Source organism: Ammodytes marinus, assembly GCF_949987685.1.
Source record: "Ammodytes marinus genome assembly, chromosome: 19".
Lineage (NCBI taxonomy): Eukaryota > Metazoa > Chordata > Actinopteri > Uranoscopiformes > Ammodytidae > Ammodytes > Ammodytes marinus.
This window is the reverse complement of record NC_137223.1, coordinates 23,105,271-23,127,770: the sequence shown is the minus strand read 5'-3', so window position 1 is coordinate 23,127,770 and position 22,500 is coordinate 23,105,271. Positions and strand designations below refer to the sequence as shown.

Here is a 22,500-nt window from a genome sequence, read left to right as displayed (position 1 = left end):
ATCTTTTTAATTTGAACTAACAAGTTACGGAACCACGTTAAAAGTCATCTCTCATCAGCCATTGTATTTTGTTGTGGAGTAACAGAAAGGGAAATGGAATAATACGATGTTTCTCCACCACTCGTCATAAACACAAAGCCGAAAGAAAAGAGAATACATTCTATAGTATTAGTTGGAGAAGTAAATTGAGTGTTGCTTGAGTGTGTGTGTGTGTGTGTGTGTGTGTGTGTGTGTGTGTGTGTGTGTGTGTGTGTGTGTATAAATTGAGTGTTTCTCACCAAAGGGATTTGAAGCACCGTGTCGCTTAGATAATCAGCTTTTTCATTATTCTATTGTTAGAGAGCTCAATGCGACTGTTTATTCCTTTTGTTATTTAAAATCCTAAATGCCAACGAAAGGCGGAAAACTGAGTCAGCAAGTGAAAAGGGACTGTAGATGAAAGTGTGTGCGTGCGTGTGTGTGTGTGTGTGTGCGTGCGTATGGGCGCACATGTGTGTGTGTGTGTGTGTGTGTGTGTATATGTGTGTGTGTGTGTGTGTGTGTGTGTGTGTGTGTGTGTGTGTGTGTGTGTGTGTGTGTGTGTGTGTGTGTGTGTGTGTGTGTGTGTGTGTGTGTGTGTGTGAGTGAGAGAAGGACAGCCGCAGACCTTGGCAGGGAGGTAACAGAGTTGACAGTGATCTAGTGCTCCCATGCTGCTGAGGGTGCAGCACAGCACCCATACAAAACTAAACAGAATGTGAAGCTTTAAAGATACAGTGCGTAACTTTTTTTAATATTAATGAATGCTGGTTACTGGTGTTGCTGTCCCCCCGACACTGGTGCAGGAGCTCTGAAAAATCCCAAGAAATGTTTCAGTTGTTGATTCTACTGCTAAGAAAAACTTGGACGTACAGCAGAAGGAATAAAATCAATCCGCGCGATCACTAGAGGCTTTACCTCATGTAGATGCACAAACAGTGTTGTTGTGATTACTCAGAATTCCTCATGGGTGCAACAGAATTTACTCACTCACTATAGCTTGAACAGCACAGATAAACACACTTTAAACCTAATTCCTTAAAGAGGACCTATGATGCTTTTTGACTTTTATGACCTATAAACGTTGCAACCCAGTATCACGGCAAGGCGTGTCATAGACACGCCGGTCCACCTCCCTGTGCGTGTCCCTCACAACGCCTTGCCTGACCAGGGCGTGTAGGTTACAGGCGGCCCCCCGCCCGTCTAAATGAACGGAGGAATAGCACCAACAGGGGGCGAGATGTTCTCCCAGCATTTAGTGAAATGTTTTCGTCGCCATTTTTAATATCTATTAATGCTATATTTTAGGACGGATTCACCATTAAACGTGTTTCTAATTACATTTCTAGCGAGAAATATACCTTTTACTTGCATAATCTTCAGTCAGTGAATGTGTCTGATCTTTAGTTTGATAGTTATTAGGAATATTTTATGGTCTCGCTTGCCACACGTTTCAATGACGTCAGGTTGCTAGGGAACATAGCGACGCTGCTATCGCTAAACAAGCAGCTCACATGTTTTCCGCTGTTGTGTTAATAAACTGTTACTTTATGTAACTTTTAATGATAGCATCTTATTAGAAACACATATATCTGAGTGCAAGGGTGACGTGTTGTTTAGATTTCTGACAGGTTAGCCTGCTGCATCCACATCTTTCTGTAAAGTTGTTAGCATTAGCTTAGCCCGGCCGAACAGGAAATGGTAACAGCAAGGAGGAAGAAGAAGCCTGCTCAGCCATCACGCCTGTTTACATTGCTGGAGGACCACCAACCTGCTACCAACAGGGGGCGATCACGGGGGTGACCATTGATGTCAATGTCAACATTACAGCTAGAACAAGCAAAGAAAAGATTAGCATCTTCCGACCTGGTAAGTTGAGCATGCGGCAGATGCTGTTTTAATTGATTAATATCTTTGTTTGAAAGGGGTTTTATAAGATTGTCCATTGATGTTGTCATGCTATGTATATTTATGTAGTGGTAAAATAGAAAGCAACTAATGATAGACTTAGTTAAAACTTAGGATAACGTCAACAAGTTCAACTATAGCCTGTTGCTTGATTGCTAACGTTAGCTGAAAGGCTATATATATTTTTTTTTTAATTTTATTGAAACATTGTTGTGTACAAAGTCAGTTAAACATACATATGCTGACGGTTAATAAAACATAAACAGCATCTTTGTAAATGATCATTAGTTGTTTCTAAAAACAATTATATATATTTTCAGAGGACGATGCATAAAAAAAAGCATAATATATAACAATATTAAAGTACAAGCCTTAGGACAGCATAGTTTAAATAATCTGTTTAAATTATCTAAAAGGCTATTCCATTAAAAAAAATATATATATATATATCCATATAAAAATGTAATTATAGTAACATAGGGAATTAATAAAAATCTAAGCAGCATTAGATCATTTTTACAGGTTCATTTTCATCAAGCACTTCTTTTAATACACCTACTGTATGAGCACCTTTCTATCTCGGATGGAGAGGTGAGAATTGGAGAATTTTGTTTAATGAATCTGATATTTCTCAAATAGAATCAATAAATTAGGTGTCCGTATCAGCCTAGATAGTTGAAACTCTTTGAGGCTAACTAGGGTCACACCGGATGCGTTAGTGTTGCACAGCTTTGTTTATTTGGTTGGACACACCAGGCGCAAATAGGAGTGGACCAGCTTGCAGATCACAAGCTGGTATATCTGATGGGTTAGTAACAACGGCAGCAGATTACAATGCAATAACTGCTGTGTGTTTATCTACTTTTGATGTGCTTTCTCTTTCGGTTCCCTACAGGTCCAAATCCGCGCCCGGTGTTGCCTTAGCGCGTTGAAGCGCAGTCAGGGCCAGGTGATATGACGAATAATGCGTGTTTGCAGAGAAATGCATGCACCTCGCTGGAGCGCGCACACCTCCGATGAAAACAAACGGATGTTTTTATGAAGCTCTTTACAGCTTAGGCATCTTATGTTTTTGGCTGTTCTCATTCAAAACTTAGAATGTCAAACATATTGCACTCTCCTAGTCTGAAATAAGGGTGCAGGCATTATTCAGTCCATAATCGCTGACCAGGAGAGGAGATATGTCTGAAATGATCAGTGTTGACTCAGAGCAGTCTCAAATATAAGCTGTATAAGCTGTTTAGACCTTTAAAAACATCCCGCGAGGTGCATGCAATTCTCGGCAAGCACGCGTAATTCACAACTTCACCGTCAGCGATGATCTCGCCGTCTAGTCTATTATCTGAACGAGCCGCGCGCGAATTGGACGGAAACCACATTTGAAAAATACTTCAAAACATAATAAATATAGATGTCAGTGAGGTTTTAATGTGTTCATTCGAGCAGGTTAAGAGCAAAGGCTCGCTTCCTCTACTTAAATTCACGCTGGTTAATAAGAAGAAATAAAATACTTAATTAAATCTAATCAAAAGTAGTTGTCTGAGGTGAGGGCTTGCGATCTGCCAGCCAGTGTGTTCCTGGTGTGTGCAACCACATCCGGTGTGGCCCTAACGTTACACGACCCTTTTATTCTCATCCATCTTTATATTCAGTAAAGGTCATTGAGTCTTCATTATTTTATTGTAAGTGTGATCTATTCAGAAAAGGTCCATTTTAAAAATCGCTATTTGGTTGTAGCCTGCATTTAACCTAAACTATAATGTTTGTACTAGCTTAAGGCTTACACATCCCTAACAAAAGTTAATAATCGTGAATGATCATGTTGGCTTAACAATGTACTGATTTTATGTCAATAATTCAGCTAGGTTAAGTAGATATCAACTGTAATTCTGAATGAGACTAAACATGGATGGTTGAAGAGAAGGTCCATTAAGCATCATTTCACATTTCCTTGTAACAGTTCTGCATTTCTAACATAAGATTTCCTGGAAGTCTTGTTGCAAGATAAATAATAGTGTTTTCATTTTCCTCTGTTTTACAGATCCCGTCTTTTCCTGCTCTTAACTACCATGTCTTTAAATTCACTAAAAACAACGGCTCTTTTAAGAGCCACTCACTCACTCACTCACTCACTCACTCACTCACTCACTCACTCACTCACTCACTCACTCACTCACTCACTCACTCAATCACTCACTCACTCACTCACTCACTCACTCACTCACTCACTCACTCACTCACTCACTCACTCACTCACTCACTCACTCACTCACTCACTCACTCACTCACTCACTCACTCACTCACTCACTCACTCACTCACTCACTCACTGTCTGTCTGTCTGTCTGTCTGTCTGTCTGGAGAAGCCACTGGCTCCAAGTAAGTATGTGTACTTTGTTTTCTTATTATCTTATTTATCTTATATTATTTCTATCCTTCACCCAACTCACTGTCCAAACATGCATGCTCTTTGACTTTGACTTTACCATGCCTAAATCCACCTACACTGTGTTCTCATTTTTTCTTCTTCTAATCATGCTGTTCATGCTTTCTTTATTAAGCACTGTTGAAATGGCTAATCACCAGGACAGAGGCAAGGCAGAGTAGGCTATGTTCCTGGCTGACATATTTCTTGCTCGAGAAAAAGTGAGAAAAGTGAGTGTCAGTTTTTATTGAGACAGTTATCTTGCATTGATATTGTTCATCCCCATGTTTTTGTCTTAATATTTTTCTTCATACTGCTTTTTATGGCTCAATTACAAAGTGTCATCAAACAATGACTTTTTGTCGGGCAGGAAAACGAGGCAAAGGGCAAAGAAGCAAAAGTGAAATGGGTGGAGAGGGATTCGGATGGTCGTCCAATTCCACAAGCCATTTTAAATAATAAAAGGCTATCTAAATACATGCAGGTACTGAAAATAAAAGACCAAGGCTATAGTAAGTGTGCAAGCCTGGATTGGGTTACTTGGTGAGAGAGAAAGGAAAAAGCAAATCCTTTATACAAACGCTCGGCTGACTGACGTCCCTCCACACTGATAGTGATTATAACATTATTGCTGAACAACAAATCATCCACAGTAAAGGCAATATAATAAAAGCTCTAAGCATAATGACAGTAACATTGACTTTGGGGCTTTTCTACATGGGGGGTCCAACTATCTGCAGTGCTAGGCTATGTGCTTTAGCCAGTTTGTCTTCAATGTTTTTGCTCGTTGTTTCATAAAGGTCGGGACATACTTAGGTGCAATTAAAATGTGCGAGATGGCACAGTGTAACACATCTAGTGTTATCATTAGGTGACAAAAGCCTGCATCTCTAACGACAGAAAGGGACTGCAAAGTATTTTGTAATGAACGTTTCCACATCCCTGTTGAACAGGTATGATCGGCTTTTTAAATGTTTCTTACTGATGGTCTGTTTTCCTGCTCAGTCTCCTGCAGACAGTGAAGCTGGAAAGCTGCTCATATTAGTATCATATCAGTAGTGTTTGTTTCCATCTGCGTAGGTGAAAGTGTGAAGCAAAGCTTGCAGACATCATTTTTCTGTTGACTGTTTTTATCCCTCTAACTTGCTTATATTGGCGATTGGATGTTTAGATGCATGAGGGGGGCGTTTTGCCCCTGGTTGCCATGTTTTTTTGTCTGTACATTTAAGTGTTTGTTCTGGACATCCTCTATGCCATGCACAGGTGCTCCTCTAAAATTCCGACAACTGAAAACTCACAAGTTTCTATTGACTTCCTCATTTCTGGGTTTGTCAACTTAGAGTTCAGAGATAAACCTTGAGTTTGTTTTGCTTTTGAACCAGGCTCATGTTTGGTATTTTACATTTAGCATTCATTTTGATAAAAAAAATTCTCAGGGGGGAGAGCGATTCATTTAATCTTCTTTTTTCCTCTCGCCGCTAAGGGCTGTGCCGAGGTCTTAGTGCAGTGTCATCCTTGCTCTAGATGGTGAGTGTTTTCTGAATTTTAATTTACTTTAGATTCTTTGGCTTGGGAAAAACTGACAGTAAGGCGTTTGGTCAGTGTAGTGCATTGGATATAATTTAAACATTACACAACTATAATTACCCTCTCTGCAATAGCAATATAATGTTTCCAATTTGTTCAAAACGTTGTATGCCATTTTGCACTTTTATCATGCTTTTCTAGGTAACTCAGTTACTCTGTCTGAGTTAGTCTTTGTTCCATCCACAAAAATAGGCAGGGGAATGCATGTTCTCATGCAATTAAAATTATATAATATATACAAATTATAGTATGTGGATAACATGTTCTAACTGACACTGATTATTAAAATCTAGGATTATGAAAAACAAGACTAATTACATACATGACTGAAGATTCCATGTATGTGAGAGGTTCTGCCACCATAGTGCTATTTGTCCCAAACACTTAATATCAATGTTATCCTAATGATGTTTTTCTGTGTGTCTCACAGTGGGATGAGGTAGAAAAACTCCTGGGAGCCAGAGGAACACATTTGTTAACAACATCCAGTGTGGTAATGTATTTTATATTGCTGTTTTGATCAATTAACACCAAATGGATTGGCTACAAAGCCAGATTAAGGAGTTAACAAGGTATGTCAAATTAAAGCCATACCATACCCTTGTATCTGTTTGCTAAAAGAAGTATAAGAATATTGCGACGGGCCATTAAAAAGGAGGATTGGTGTTCCGATGTGTGACTCGGCCACTCAGTCAGCTGTTGGGAATCCGGGATGCGCCACGTACATCCCTATGCACGTTAATACGGGCATCATAAAGTTGTATGTTTTGCACTTGTTTCAGGATACGTGTTTGCAAATGTAAGCCGTATCTCAGCCTGAATATTTTATTGAGGTAATCAGTGCAGTCCAAGGCTTATAATGTAATCGCTTGCTATAATTTCTGTCCCAGCTGACTACTATAGGCTATCTGCCCTACATGTCTCGTCTTGTGTCGTGTACAGTATGTTTAAAGTAACATCCCCAACAACCAACACAACTGGGTGAGCTTGGCGAATATATGGAAATTTCATTATGTTTTTTCGGATCTGTGATGCAATTAAATCAAATGAAAGAGAGCCAGAGACGGCTACACGTTGCGAGACAGAATACACTCGTAAAGTCCCTGAGAGTTTGGGAGCAAATATAACAGAATGAAGCTGGTAGTCTCTGGCCAATCAGTGGCTGGCAGTCTGCCGGCGTCACCTTTTAGCATCGGCTCAGCTCGCTTGGAACCTAGAGCGAGGTGATACCAAAAAACAAGCCGCTAACAGGGACCAGGCACCATGTTTTTGCGGTGAAAATGCCAAAAATGCAAGTTCAGTTGAGTTGAGCTGATACCATGCAGTGGAAAAGCGCCATTAGACTATCAGAGGAGCAACCTCGTATTTGTCACGCTGCAGCTGTGCGGTCTTTAACTCAGGACATGGGTGCTTCAGACTCATCACCAACTTAATTAGCCAGACCATATCCAACCCCCTGTCTAGACTGTAAGCATCTCAGACTTGATTATTTACTCCTGTGTCTCCCCAACAGAAACACTTCAAACTTTAGGTCATCACCTTAAAGTGAGACATGCTTCATTTTCACCCTTTGGTCTTCCTCTCTGGGAACCATCACCTTATCATGGTGGAGAGGTTTGTGTGTCCCTATGAACTTGAGGGCTGTGTTGTCTGGAGCCTAGTGCTCCTGGGGCCTGTTGCATAAAAGTGGAATTCAGACATCCAGGATGATTGATAAAGCCAGCCTTGACAAAGTCTAGCCTGGGCAATTTGGATTAGTCAGTTGCATAAATGCCAATCCAGGATGAAAAGGGGCCACTTTGTCAAGCCAGGTGTAAGTCATTCTGTTAAGTGCCAGCCCACAGCTTTCAGAAGTAGACCCAGAGATCGAACACATATTTATGATGGAAAAATGGAAAAGACTGCCCATTTTCCCACAATGCCTTGCTAGTTTAAACTGTATGTGAGGGGGCTGTTCATTTCATAGACCACCTGTATTCTCTGCTAAATGATCTTGATGCCCCTGTGTTGATTAATGATAAAATAGTTGACAGTGAGCAGTCTGCAGGTGCATCTGAAAAATAGAATATCATGGAAAGTCCATTCAAAAAGTGTAACTTTCATAGATTCATTACTCATGTAAGGCCTTTTTTGGATGATTGATTGATCATGGAATAAAAAATCCAGTATCTCAAAATATTAGAATATTACATAAAACCAATAAAAAAAAGGATTTATAATACAGAAGTGTCGACCTTCTGGAAAGTATGTTTATTCTAGATTAATTTCACTTCATGTGTAATGAATCTACAATATATTTAGGTTTCACTTTTTGAATTAAATTACTGAAAAAAGGAACTTTTCGTTGATATTCAATGTTGTTTTAGATGCACCTGTATATGGTTATAAGTACAAATTGAATTTCTTTGAACCACAGTTGCAACGTCATCTGCCATCGATAATCAATTGTTAAATATAGCCTGCAATATGAACAGACTATCACATACATTATTATAATTTATATAATTTAATTTAAATGATAAATCTCCATGGTAACTTATGTCCCTCTGCTTTTATGCAACCGGATCATGGCTCACGCAAGCCAGGATAACCGAAATATCCTAGGTTAATCCCTTATCTTAGTTTTATGCAATAGGCCCCTGGTCTCCCAAGGCAAAGCGGTCTCAGGTGAGGGGACTAAGAATGATTCGGAGCACTTTAACAGTAAATACGGTGGGGGTGCTACTTATAGTAGCACGGTTGCCTTCTCCTCTGACGCAAAGCAGCGGCTGTGGGTGCTATTAGTCAATTACTAATGTTATTATTATTGTGTCTCCCTCTCTCCCCCATCTTTATCTCCTAACCCTCTCTTGCTGTGCCTCTAACCCTGTCCTTTCTCTAGACCCATCCAGTTTAGAAGGATGACCACCCGACCAGAGGCTCCATCAGTCGTTCCTTGTTGGTGTAGTTGTTCCTTTTTGTTGTCTGTACATTTAAGAGTTTGTTCTGGACATCCTCTATTTGATTTCTGTTTTGATGTTGTGCTACATAAAGATAATTGAATTGATTGAATTGAGTTCATTCTTTTATGTAACTACATTCTAAAACCTTTGGGAAATAACTAACTTTGAAATACGTCTTTACTTTTTCTGGTACTGTTCCAATACACTTGATTTTTATGATTTGATTTGATGTCTACAATTGGTCAATTGAAGTACTAAATGGGTGCACTTTTGCAAAAACATAAGCATTTAGTGATTTTATTTTCTATTGGAATATTTAGATTAAGCCACCAATTATTTATATCATTCTTTACTACAAGACATTTTACTAAGTGTTACATACATCAGTCTACTTCATCTTGCATCCTGCTCTTGCTGCAATCCAATTTGTTCCCTGTCTTAACACTTATCTTCATGTACAGGCACATGATCTAAATGTATTATGCTTGGTGGAATGACTGGAATGACACCCAATGTAAGATGATGCCAAAGAGAGGGGTCAAGTAGTTATTGAGTCACCATTAGCCCCAACAGGCATTAATTGAATTTATTAAGTTTGGATATTTTTGTTTAATTAATATATGTTTATCACACAGTTGGTTGTTAAATTCTCCAGCCATCTAGGCCTACTGGAAAAGAATAGTGTACAATCCCATTAGAGAACGAAGGCCGTCGGCCGGACGCATTTTCCACACTGTCAATATCCATGTTGATGTTCGCTTTTAATAAGTTCAAGGTTTTAAGTCAACAACCGGGGGAAAAGAAGCATACTTCTTGCTTACAAAAATGACTATGTGAAATATATTCTGGTATCATCATAATTGAATGATCTGACATTTTATGCCAGGGCTGTGGAATGAAAAACCTGGGACAAGGTAAGGTAATGCCTAAGGGAGCGATGAACCAGTTATTGCCATTTAGTTCAGATGCTTTCTGTCTACAATGTAGATGTAATAGTACACAAGTACAAACATCCAAGGCTAGTATAGGCATTGAACCTTTCAGTAGTCATTTAATTTTTCTTCCCCCATTTATTTCAATCAACCAATATTGTTAATATTAAACTTCCCTTTTTTACTTAATTAACTCAATAATTTAGACTATGAATTTGTTTATTATAAAAAATAAATAAATAAATGTTAATTAGGCTACGTCACTTGCAGAGGTAAATGTGGCGCTGAACTGCAAATGCGTAGACCGGAAGTGAATTCCCATGATGAGATTTTGTTATTGATATACTTAACATTTTTCACAACACGAATGTTTCCTCTACAACTCTACAAAACGATAGGTTGTTCGTAATGCCATCAATATCCCCTCGATTCTGTAGGGATAATGTCGGTTACCGAAAGGCCTTGTGGGTGTTGTAGGCTGGCTAGGCGACTGGTTCGACCAACATTTGGCAAAAATAGCTAGGCTATATTTATCTAGACCAGCCTTTCTCAAACTATTTTTTGCCATAGCCCAGTTATGTATTGCCCTCATCCTGCCACTTACGTAGCCTAAAGTGGGGGGCTGGGGGGGGCTATACCTATAGAATTGTGTCTTCTCTGTGCCATCTCGTCTATTTGTCTGTAGCCTATTCAATAATAATAAACTTAGTTCATATAGCACTTAACTGAATTATAACTAAGGGCATACAATACACGTAGGCCTAATGTACAGACAACAGAGGCTCATTATTCTTCATTGATGATGTAACACATGATGGCAACAGCAAAATTAACTCTAAGTCTACAGAAACATTTTGTCTGCCAATTTAAGAAAAGATGCAACCAAACTGATTGGAAGATCCTCCATCATGCAGCAAGATAATGACCCAAAACACAACAAAGGAGTTAATCAGGGGCACAAAGTGGAAGGTTTTAGACTGGCCAAGTCAATCTCCAGACTTAAACCCTATAGAGCATGCATTTTACCTGCCAAAGAGGAGACTTAAGAGAGTTACCCCCTTACACAAACAGCAACTGAAAGAGGCTGCGGTAAAAGCCTGGAAAAGCATCATAAAAGAAGAATGCAAAAGTTTGGTGATGTCAATGGGTCACAGGCTTGATGCAGTTATTGCAAGCAAAGGATTTGCGTCAGAATATTACGTTGTATTCACTTTAATTTATTTAAAGTCTATCTGTTCCAATACTTCTGCTCGCCTAAAAATGTGGCGTTCCGTTTCAAATAATGCTATCTTCTAAGTTGTGTATCAGATCCAGATGTAAATACCTGGAAATGAAAGCTGAAATGTTGAACTATTGTCTCATATTCATCTTTTGGTGTCAAACCCAAATGTTTCCAGTCTACAGCAAAAATAAAGGAATTGGCCTCACTGGTCTGATACTTATGGAGGGGACTGTATGTGGTCATTTTTTCTCAACATCCTGAGTTGTCTGTCTATGTGTTCATTTACATCATTGACGTCGTCTTTCCCTGCAGTACAGGACAGGCTAAGGCCTAAGCAATAAAAACTAAATTAGACAAACACCTTCACTTCACACATTGAGATTCCCTTAAATCATATTACCATCATGTCACAAAATCCACAAGTAGGGCCTATAAAATAGGCTATCAATAGGAGGGCTTATTTTAAGAAATAAGAAAAGCGTGAGCTCTTTCCATTTTTCCAGCAATAGTCTGCAGCAATATGTCTCATCTGTTTATTTGTCCCTCCAATGTAAAATCTTAAAATATATAAATACAAATAAAGCAAAATGAGACAGTAGACATCATCCCCTAAACATGGGCAGTGGATTAAAAAAGGGCCACATCATCTCCTTCTCCTCCGTATTTCAAAACAGGAAACATGTAGGCTATTCATAGTGACGTGTTACTCTCCAGTTCGAGGCCTTTCCAACTGTAGGTTGCATTTTGTTAAAACTCCATAGCACTTTGAGGGGGATAATCTGACAGGGGACAGAATAATCAATCGACCTATCATCTCTATACATCTATCTATCAACTCTGTCTATCATTTACCATCTCTATCTATTGAAAATATTTCACATTTTATGGATACACACAGACACTGTCTGAAGCGTAGGCTTTAATAGGCTTGAGATTCTGTGTCCATGAAATGAGAAATTTTAAATCTTTGTCTTAGAGGTAAACAAAATATATCGTTGGAAAGGTCTCGACCTACAATGTAACATTATGTCAGTGTGAGGATTCTACTGGGCTCCTACTCAGAATTACTGACCTTTGAACCTTGACCTTAGAGCATGATTGAAAGCTCATAATTCAGCTTCAAAAGGTTGTACAGACATGGAACTAACAGTTATGGAAATGTCCAGGCCTAGGCTATAATGTGATATAATACACACCTAGGGGTAATATAAAATTTGGGTAATTTATAGTTTAAATAACATTTCAACCATTTAATTATAAGATAGTTTATATCTGATTACATACATGTGTGAAGCATCACATGAAACACCTCACAGTACTCTCAATTTAGAATAATTAAAGTTCCAATTTATGAAAAAAAATAAATCTTTTTATAAAACTACATTTCCCAGCGATGCGTCATGCACTCAAATACTGTAGTTAGCCATAGTTGTAGTTTTTCTCGTTTTCGAGCTAGGCTTGGGATAAAATATTTGTGTACTAAATATATAACTTATCTGTTACAGACATGAACTGTAGCGACTGCCGAACTTGTTGATACACTGCAATATAAGATCTACATTACAAAACTAGTACAAATAATAGTGTGTTTGTGACATGTTGGCTGGTATTGTAGAAATGGGGAATTTGGGTCAGTAGTTCTGGTTGTTTGCAAATTAAGGTTGCGATAAAATAGATGTATTTGATCATATATGACATATTTAGCGAAGCCGATTTCATTACAACACTAAAGCAATTTCATCTCACTTAAAAAAAGGTTGATATGTTGTCTACTTAAGATATTTTGGGCAGAAGTGTTAAAACCGTAGCCGAACGCGCTAGTTCCGCCAAAACTATGCCCGGCGGAAGTCGCCTGGTGGCCCGCCTCGCGGAAATCGTCCACATGCCTCTTGGTAGTACAGCGGAGGAATCCCACTGCCCGGGCATTTATTGTTGTGTGTCTATTACTTCTTCCTTGGTAAAAGTAAACAATAAACAAGAATGAAATGTATTCTCGGTATTGAAGGACAACTGTTGCCCTAAACTTACGTTTAGAGTTAGGAAATGTTCATGTTTTGGAGTTGGAAATGAAAATAACGTGAATGTACTTTCAGCGTCCATAACAACCCAATGGAGACAAATGAAAATGAAAATCAGCATCTCTATATTAATTCATGGAAAGTCTCCCTCTGCATGTTTTTCTCTTCATCCTCATCTCTTCTTCCCTCTCATCCACTGGTCCACTTTCATTTATCAAAACAAATTGGAAGTCTTGGAAAATTTGAGTGGTCTCTCAATAATTTTGTTTGTAAGTTGTAAATGAGACACGTGATAACCCTAATGCTGCCATGACTTAATATTCGATAAATTGACAATTGTATATTATTTCAGCATAAATTGAGTTTAAAGCATTGAGTATAGCTGCAAGTAGGTTACAAACACAAGAGGCAACGGGTTATGCCTACTGACATGTAGGGTATGTTTTCATGCCAAGGATACATTTCACCAGATAAAATACAACTTTGAGCAAATGTTGCTATGTTAGAGACAACCAGACTGCTTATTATAATAATAGTAATGTCTTAAATAGATTTTACATACAAAACCCCCCAAAAGTCATCTACTTGTCCATTTGCAACAGGTAAAGTATGAAATTTAGCAATACCATCTGTTTCTTTTCACATTACAGTGAACACATGCCTGTTACCTCCCCAAAACACTGTTTGGCTGGTGCTTAGTGACCAGCAATATATAAGATTAAAGACACAGAAACCAAATTTAAGTTTTATTAAATAATACAATACAATTTATTAAACAAGTGTCTAGAGGACTGGTTAAAAGAAAAGAAAAGATGGAGCCACGCATTGGACTGTCGGATCTAGGACTTCCATTACCTAAACCCAACTAATACTAATAAAGAGAAAACGTGAAACAATCTAAGCTATCAGCTCTCCGGTTTTATCTTTTTACAATTTTTCCTCTGAGAATTCTCTTCTGCTCTTGTCCTGTTTGCTCTCTTCACAATTGTTGATATCTTGAGCCAACATGAGAAAATAAGGATCTGTGACAACAAGTGTGTAGGTGCTGGTCCCTGTGCCCAGTTTCCTCTGTAGAATGTGTTTCTTCTGTAAAACACAGCAGTGCAGTCCTTTATGTCCCTCTTCTGCGAGCTCTCTGGAAGTAGCTAAAGTAAAAAGTGTAGGAAAAAAGATAGAAAAATTAATTACTATTCAGCTTTTAATAAACAATCAGACTTAACATGCTTTACTGGTGGACTCAGAGATTCTGGAGAATGCTTGTTGCCAAAATCAGCGAAAAATCTGGAGTTAAACCTGCAGTGTGTAGAATATTGGGTTATATTTCCCAGCAGATTTTGTAGAAAATAATTATAATATCCATAAGTACATTTAATTTAGTGCATAATAGCTGAAAAAAAAGGTTTGAATAATTTTTTTTCCCCTTAGAAAGGGTCTGATATATGTCCATATTTCTGTATATTTTGGACCAAGGCCTAGTGCCGCCATCTTGAAAGTGTCATAGTTGGAATGTCATCAGGTGCATTGTTTAAAATTTAGAATTGTTCTTGTTCCACTGTAGCTTCTGTTATTATTCGAAAGGGTTGGGGTTACCCAGGGAGCGTTGCATTCAAGAACTTTGTAGAACTTTCTTGATGATGTCATATTACACACTGCACCTTTAATACACAGGCTAGGTTATGTAAACCGGCATGTTGCTAGCTACGGTGGCCCCTTTGTTTACATACCAGTTTACAGAGCCTAGGCTGTGTATTAGCAGAAGTTTTTTTCTTTTCAGTGCACACAGTACTGACAGTTAGCAGATCTTGAGGAGAATGAGATATTCACTGATTTTGACAAAAAGTGATTTTGACATCAGGCAATCTAAGGCCAGTTTACACTAAATATTTGCGACGGAACAACTTGAAACTAGCTAGACTGCAACGTTTTGAAACTGGGCTTAACCTTAACAGCATCAGCACCCCACACTTCATGTACATCCCGTTATATAAATTAGGTATTTGTGGAACATACTGTGGTTCTAGAGCTCCTCTTTCTCAGATACTGACAATGCTGGGTCATTTACTTCACGGCGATCGATTTCTCCTATTCCAAACACCCGACTAGCATGACCTGGTCAAAGAGACGCCTCTTCATGGGGTTATCACTGTTTTGAAAAAACAAACAAAAAACAAACACAGATGTGACAAAATCAAAACACTAAAAATGTTTCACCATGGTTTCCCCATTTGGAGCCTAGCATTGCAGCTAATAATGAAAACGTATTGTAAAATCAATAACTGAATATTTTCACTTTTTGTTGGTTGGAGGGTTAGTGGGGATCAACTCTCTCAAAACAAAAACACACACGAGGAGGAGAGCAGCTGCAGTAAACTAGATGAAGTATAATATAAAATAATTTTCAAATCGTGCATGGCCACAGTACGAATGTAACCCAGTACAAGTAATTTAAAAGTCTTTCAACAGGCATAAACATGTTTCATCTGCTTTGCCAGTATTGCCCATTCAATTTTACGCTCGTCCAGATTTCCTATGCTAAAGAATGGACTGCAGTTACCTACCCCGAAAATAAAAAATGGTACATAGTCCCTTAACACCTCCTGGTGAATCAGGAATGTGGACATGTAGCTACAACAGGAATTTTCCACTATCAAAATCTCCATCAAAATGAAGGCAGCCATCGCAGTTGCTGTCCAGACATCTGTACTTTTTTTGCAACGGTAATTGTATGTAATGTACACCGTTAACAGTACTTTCAACTCGTCGTCCTGCGTCGGGCTCCTGCTTCAGCTTGTCGGTCTTTATTTCTAGCAAGTGACCCGTTCGCTATACTTTATCCCTTACTTAGCCTAGCCTAGCTTTCCCATTGTACAACTTCTCCTGGGCAGAAATAGACTCATACACTCTGCAAAATGAAGCGCGGGGGTTTGGATTGAGCAACGGACCTTATGATCAGCTAGATTATACACCATTCCTTTTATTTGGTGACTTTTACGGGACATCAGGCCGCCGTGATTAATGTTAAACACACGTCCTTCAACTGCTAACATGGTCGCATGTTTAGAACGTAGACTATGGAACGTCAAACGCCCCCCTGTTCCGCAACAACAAGCTGGAGCATTTAAACAGAGAGGCGGAACTGATTGTGTCGGGAATCTTACTACCCCCCGAGGTAGTAAAATTCCCGGAACAATCTCTCGCACCTTTCTTCCCTCGTTCCGCAACTGTCGCATTTATACAGCAGGGCGGAGGGCCGAAAGGCCGGCATATTCCCGGCTTTCACTGGCTGTGTAAAAGGGGCTCTTTTTATTCAGTAGCTCCCTTTGCCTGTTCTGCATACCTTGTTCAAGAGCATTTGAGGAGGCAGCAGCAGGTGTCTCTGGAGGGCAGGGTGGAGGCCTAGTTGAGGCAGCAGCAGGTGTCTCTGGAGGGCAGGGTGGAGGCCTAGTTGAGGCAGCAGCAGGTGTCTCTTGGGGGGTCCAACCTTCATTTGAGTAGAACAGTTATTTAGAGAATTATACACTTTAACTAGTTAGGACCCGAGCACCGACAATGTGAAAGGCCTTTGGTATTTCATAAACTTTTTATTTTTTAAATACATTTTACTCCTTGAAAGAACTTTTGACCCCCTTTGAAGATCAGAAGTGGCGGAAAGTGCGATTTGACATTGGTCCCGACTGTCTGTACCAAAAGATGTCTCCCCAGTGGACGAAATAACGTTTGCAGCAATAGCATCCAGCATGCTTCATGACCGTGCTATAAACGACAAACTTGAACGTGAAGATGTATCAGCACAAAAATGCAGTATTGGGTTTTTTGCCATGCCCATCAGACTATAAAACCATTTTGTATTTTGTCCACACTTTGGTGCTTCTCACAGATTTCACATTTTAACGAACCAAAGATTTGATCCAATCTAGAATTTTCGCCAGAGAGAGAGGTATTTATATTGCCTCAAAGTCGCAGGACATGCCATCAAAATAGAACCCCTTGAAATCTTAAATTAGGTGTTAAACTTAGGCAGACAGAACTCACTATGCAATTGCATCATCTCAGGATGCCCAAAAAGCCAGTTGGGAACACGCCTTACGACCAACAGGACGTCCTACAGCATAAAATATGTGAAACTTGTGTCGTTTTTACATGCGATGCATATAAATCAATATCTCCTAGTAGGACCATCTTTCTCGAAAAATAAATGCTCAGGGAAGTCCTCAGAGATGTAAGGTGGAAGAGATATTTGAGATTAATTGCTTGCTTGTTGCTTGTTGAGGAATTGTGATTTGTTTCACAAGTAAATCACACTTTTTCTAATTGAAGTGTATCATTAAAATCTCCATATTTGTAGAAATTGTCAATCATGGGGGGAATCAAGCTTGTGACATCAAGAGTAATAACTTTCTGCTTTGCTGTTTCAGAATCAAAAGCTCCCATCCAGTGTATTGCCTTTGTAAAAGCAGTAAGTTTGAAAAGGCAACCTATCTGCATGGTTTTGTCAAACGTAACACGTCAAACAGAAACATTGAAATATGCTGCCATTTAACAAGTCTTATACTTGTCTATTGATAATTTTACTGGGAAACAGCGCTAACCCACCCTTTTCCGTAGACATGAAGTCCCGACCCCAGTTTAACAATACAAATCAGTTTAGAAATTAAAGTGCAGCAATACACTGTGCCTTTTAATGCACTGTTAAACATAATATAAACGTAATGCAACAAGTGCAACTAAAATGCTTTTAAAACTTTATAAGCACGTGATGCTAAAGTTCAACAATCTAAATTTAACCATATGAAACATTAAATAAACAGGCAGACATTTATTAAAGTAATATAGCCTATATATTTGCATCACTTTAAGGGAGAGGCTTACCAAAAAAAAAATGTCTCTTTCATAAATCACACAGTCTATGGGCCAAAACGACAACAATCTCTGATGGGCCTGGCTCCAGACGGGGGCGACAGGCTACCTCACGGCAACCAACGAGTTGAGAAACAATGGCTTAAAATATATTAATTTATTTTTATAAATAATTAAAAAAAAATTACCTTGAATAACGACATCAAACAGTGCCTTCATCCTTTCCAGACCCTCCACAGACGTCTCAGACAGATGGCAGAGAGGGGAAAAAACTTCCGAGACCCAGTTATTTGGCCTTTTACCAAGTCTTGCCAGGAATAAAACGGGCCTCCATCCAAGGGCCTGCAATTTCTCAAGCTTGAAATATACAATACATATGAGAAGACAATAAAATGTTAATATTTAAATGTAAAGGGCAAAAGTATAGCAACAAATGAAAACTGAAGTTCATGAGAATAATGGATGCAGTTGCATACCAACATGATAGCCTCGTCCCGAACGTGAGAGCTCGTCCGGTTCTTGTGGTGGGCTTGGACCCAGCTCTCCCGCTTCCGATTGAAGTCCTCCATTTTTTTTGGCAAGTCTCATCTTATATGGTTGTACAGTTAGACATGCCTTGCATTTTTTGCATGCAACATTTAACTGTGTGCCACATGTTACACACTTTCTGTGCGTCGACCCCTTCCCTGGCATGTTTTATCACAGAGAGAGACAGACAGACAGACAGACAGACAGACAGACAGACAGACAGACAGACAGACAGACAGACAGACAGACAGACAGACAGACAGACAGACAGACAGACAGACAGACAGACAGACAGACAGACAGACAGACAGACAGACAGACAGTGAGTGAGTGAGTGAGTGAGTGAGTGAGTGAGTGAGTGAGTGAGTGAGTGAGTGAGTGAGTGAGTGAGTGAGTGAGTGAGTGAGTGAGTGAGTGAGTGAGTGCGTGCGTGCGTGAGTGAGTGGCTCTTAAAAGAGCCGTTGTTTTTAGTGAATTTAAAGACATGGTAGTTAAGAGCAGGAAAAGACGGGATCTGTAAAACAGAGGAAAATGAAAACACTATTATTTATCTTGCAACAAGACTTCCAGGAAATCTTATGTTAGAAATGCAGAACTGTTACAAGGAAATGTGAAATGATGCTTAATGGACCTTCTCTTCAACCATCCATGTTTAGTCTCATTCAGAATTACAGTTGATATCTACTTAACCTAGCTGAATTATTGACATAAAATCAGTACATTGTTAAGCCAACATGATCATTCACGATTATTAACTTTTGTTAGGGATGTGTAAGCCTTAAGCTAGTACAAACATTATAGTTTAGGTTAAATGCAGGCTACAACCAAATAGCGATTTTTAAAATGGACCTTTTCTGAATAGATCACACTTACAATAAAATAATGAAGACTCAATGACCTTTACTGAATATAAAGATCGATGAGAATAAAAGGGTCGTGTAACGTTAGGGCCACACCGGATGTGGTTGCACACACCAGGAACACACTGGCTGGCAGATCGCAAGCCCTCACCTCAGACAACTACTTTTGATTAGATTTAATTAAGTATTTTATTTCTTCTTATTAACCAGCGTGAATTTAAGTAGAGGAAGCGAGCCTTTGCTCTTAACCTGCTCGAATGAACACATTAAAACCTCACTGACATCTATATTTATTATGTTTTGAAGTATTTTTCAAATGTGGTTTCCGTCCAATTCGCGCGCGGCTCGTTCAGATAATAGACTAGACGGCGAGATCATCGCTGACGGTGAAGTTGTGAATTACGCGTGCTTGCCGAGAATTGCATGCACCTCGCGGGATGTTTTTAAAGGTCTAAACAGCTTATACAGCTTATATTTGAGACTGCTCTGAGTCAACACTGATCATTTCAGACATATCTCCTCTCCTGGTCAGCGATTATGGACTGAATAATGCCTGCACCCTTATTTCAGACTAGGAGAGTGCAATATGTTTGACATTCTAAGTTTTGAATGAGAACAGCCAAAAACATAAGATGCCTAAGCTGTAAAGAGCTTCATAAAAACATCCGTTTGTTTTCATCGGAGGTGTGCGCGCTCCAGCGAGGTGCATGCATTTCTCTGCAAACACGCATTATTCGTCATATCACCTGGCCCTGACTGCGCTTCAACGCGCTAAGGCAACACCGGGCGCGGATTTGGACCTGTAGGGAACCGAAAGAGAAAGCACATCAAAAGTAGATAAACACACAGCAGTTATTGCATTGTAATCTGCTGCCGTTGTTACTAACCCATCAGATATACCAGCTTGTGATCTGCAAGCTGGTCCACTCCTATTTGCGCCTGGTGTGTCCAACCAAATAAACAAAGCTGTGCAACACTAACGCATCCGGTGTGACCCTAGTTAGCCTCAAAGAGTTTCAACTATCTAGGCTGATACGGACACCTAATTTATTGATTCTATTTGAGAAATATCAGATTCATTAAACAAAATTCTCCAATTCTCACCTCTCCATCCGAGATAGAAAGGTGCTCATACAGTAGGTGTATTAAAAGAAGTGCTTGATGAAAATGAACCTGTAAAAATGATCTAATGCTGCTTAGATTTTTATTAATTCCCTATGTTACTATAATTACATTTTTATATGGATATATATATATATATTTTTTTTAATGGAATAGCCTTTTAGATAATTTAAACAGATTATTTAAACTATGCTGTCCTAAGGCTTGTACTTTAATATTGTTATATATTATGCTTTTTTTTATGCATCGTCCTCTGAAAATATATATAATTGTTTTTAGAAACAACTAATGATCATTTACAAAGATGCTGTTTATGTTTTATTAACCGTCAGCATATGTATGTTTAACTGACTTTGTACACAACAATGTTTCAATAAAATTAAAAAAAATATATATATAGCCTTTCAGCTAACGTTAGCAATCAAGCAACAGGCTATAGTTGAACTTGTTGACGTTATCCTAAGTTTTAACTAAGTCTATCATTAGTTGCTTTCTATTTTACCACTACATAAATATACATAGCATGACAACATCAATGGACAATCTTATAAAACCCCTTTCAAACAAAGATATTAATCAATTAAAACAGCATCTGCCGCATGCTCAACTTACCAGGTCGGAAGATGCTAATCTTTTCTTTGCTTGTTCTAGCTGTAATGTTGACATTGACATCAATGGTCACCCCCGTGATCGCCCCCTGTTGGTAGCAGGTTGGTGGTCCTCCAGCAATGTAAACAGGCGTGATGGCTGAGCAGGCTTCTTCTTCCTCCTTGCTGTTACCATTTCCTGTTCGGCCGGGCTAAGCTAATGCTAACAACTTTACAGAAAGATGTGGATGCAGCAGGCTAACCTGTCAGAAATCTAAACAACACGTCACCCTTGCACTCAGATATATGTGTTTCTAATAAGATGCTATCATTAAAAGTTACATAAAGTAACAGTTTATTAACACAACAGCGGAAAACATGTGAGCTGCTTGTTTAGCGATAGCAGCGTCGCTATGTTCCCTAGCAACCTGACGTCATTGAAACGTGTGGCAAGCGAGACCATAAAATATTCCTAATAACTATCAAACTAAAGATCAGACACATTCACTGACTGAAGATTATGCAAGTAAAAGGTATATTTCTCGCTAGAAATGTAATTAGAAACACGTTTAATGGTGAATCCGTCCTAAAATATAGCATTAATAGATATTAAAAATGGCGACGAAAACATTTCACTAAATGCTGGGAGAACATCTCGCCCCCTGTTGGTGCTATTCCTCCGTTCATTTAGACGGGCGGGGGGCCGCCTGTAACCTACACGCCCTGGTCAGGCAAGGCGTTGTGAGGGACACGCACAGGGAGGTGGACCGGCGTGTCTATGACACGCCTTGCCGTGATACTGGGTTGAAACGTTGTTATGATGATTCATAGTCATGCTTAACAATACTAAATTATCAAATAATGACTTACATGCATTTCGAAGTATTCCCTGCTGACCGTCTGGGGTGTCTGTGCAGAGCACTAAACACTATTCTAGCCAGTCGAGAAGTCACGTCTTCAAAGCGGTCTACCCTTTCATAATTTGTGACGTCGCATAAAAATTTGTGACGTGACCACGCGGATGTTTCCATGTATGGTAATGCTGTCACTTCCCTGTTCGCGTCTGCCTCGCGCCCTTATAGGTCCATGCTCGCGCTTCCCGCCACTGAAAGTGTTCCGGAAGGAAGGTAACCAATCACAACGGAGTGGGGTTTGCAGGAGGGGGGGGAGGGTAGCGGAGATGGCCGATGCACAGGCGGAGGGAGCGGAGATTGCCGAAGCACACACACTCAAGTGTTGACAGGACGTGCTGGATCGCCAAAATAAGAGAAAGAGCTTCCCGAAAATCTACATAGTTTTTTGTGATGTGATTCGTGTCAGGTTGCTCTATAGCAGTGTAAAACAAGAAATTAAGACCAGAAAAGTAGTATAATAGGTCCTCTTTAACCTATTTTTCCCCTGTGTGTGTTTGTTTGTGTGTGTGTGCGTGTGTGTGTGTGTGTGTGTGTGTGTGTGTGCGTGTGTGCGTGCATGCGTGCGTGCGTGTGTGTGTGTG

The 22,500-nt window shown here is 39.4% G+C and overlaps 1 protein-coding gene across 1 annotated transcript in view; it reads left to right on the top strand.

Annotated features, from left to right (window-relative positions):
- The window catches only part of LOC307266316 (exostosin-1), a gene marked incomplete at both ends in the record, with an annotated part of 227,903 nt that overhangs the window by 201,617 nt on the left and 3,786 nt on the right, over positions 1-22,500 (top strand). The gene's annotated exons all lie outside the window — the stretch shown is intronic.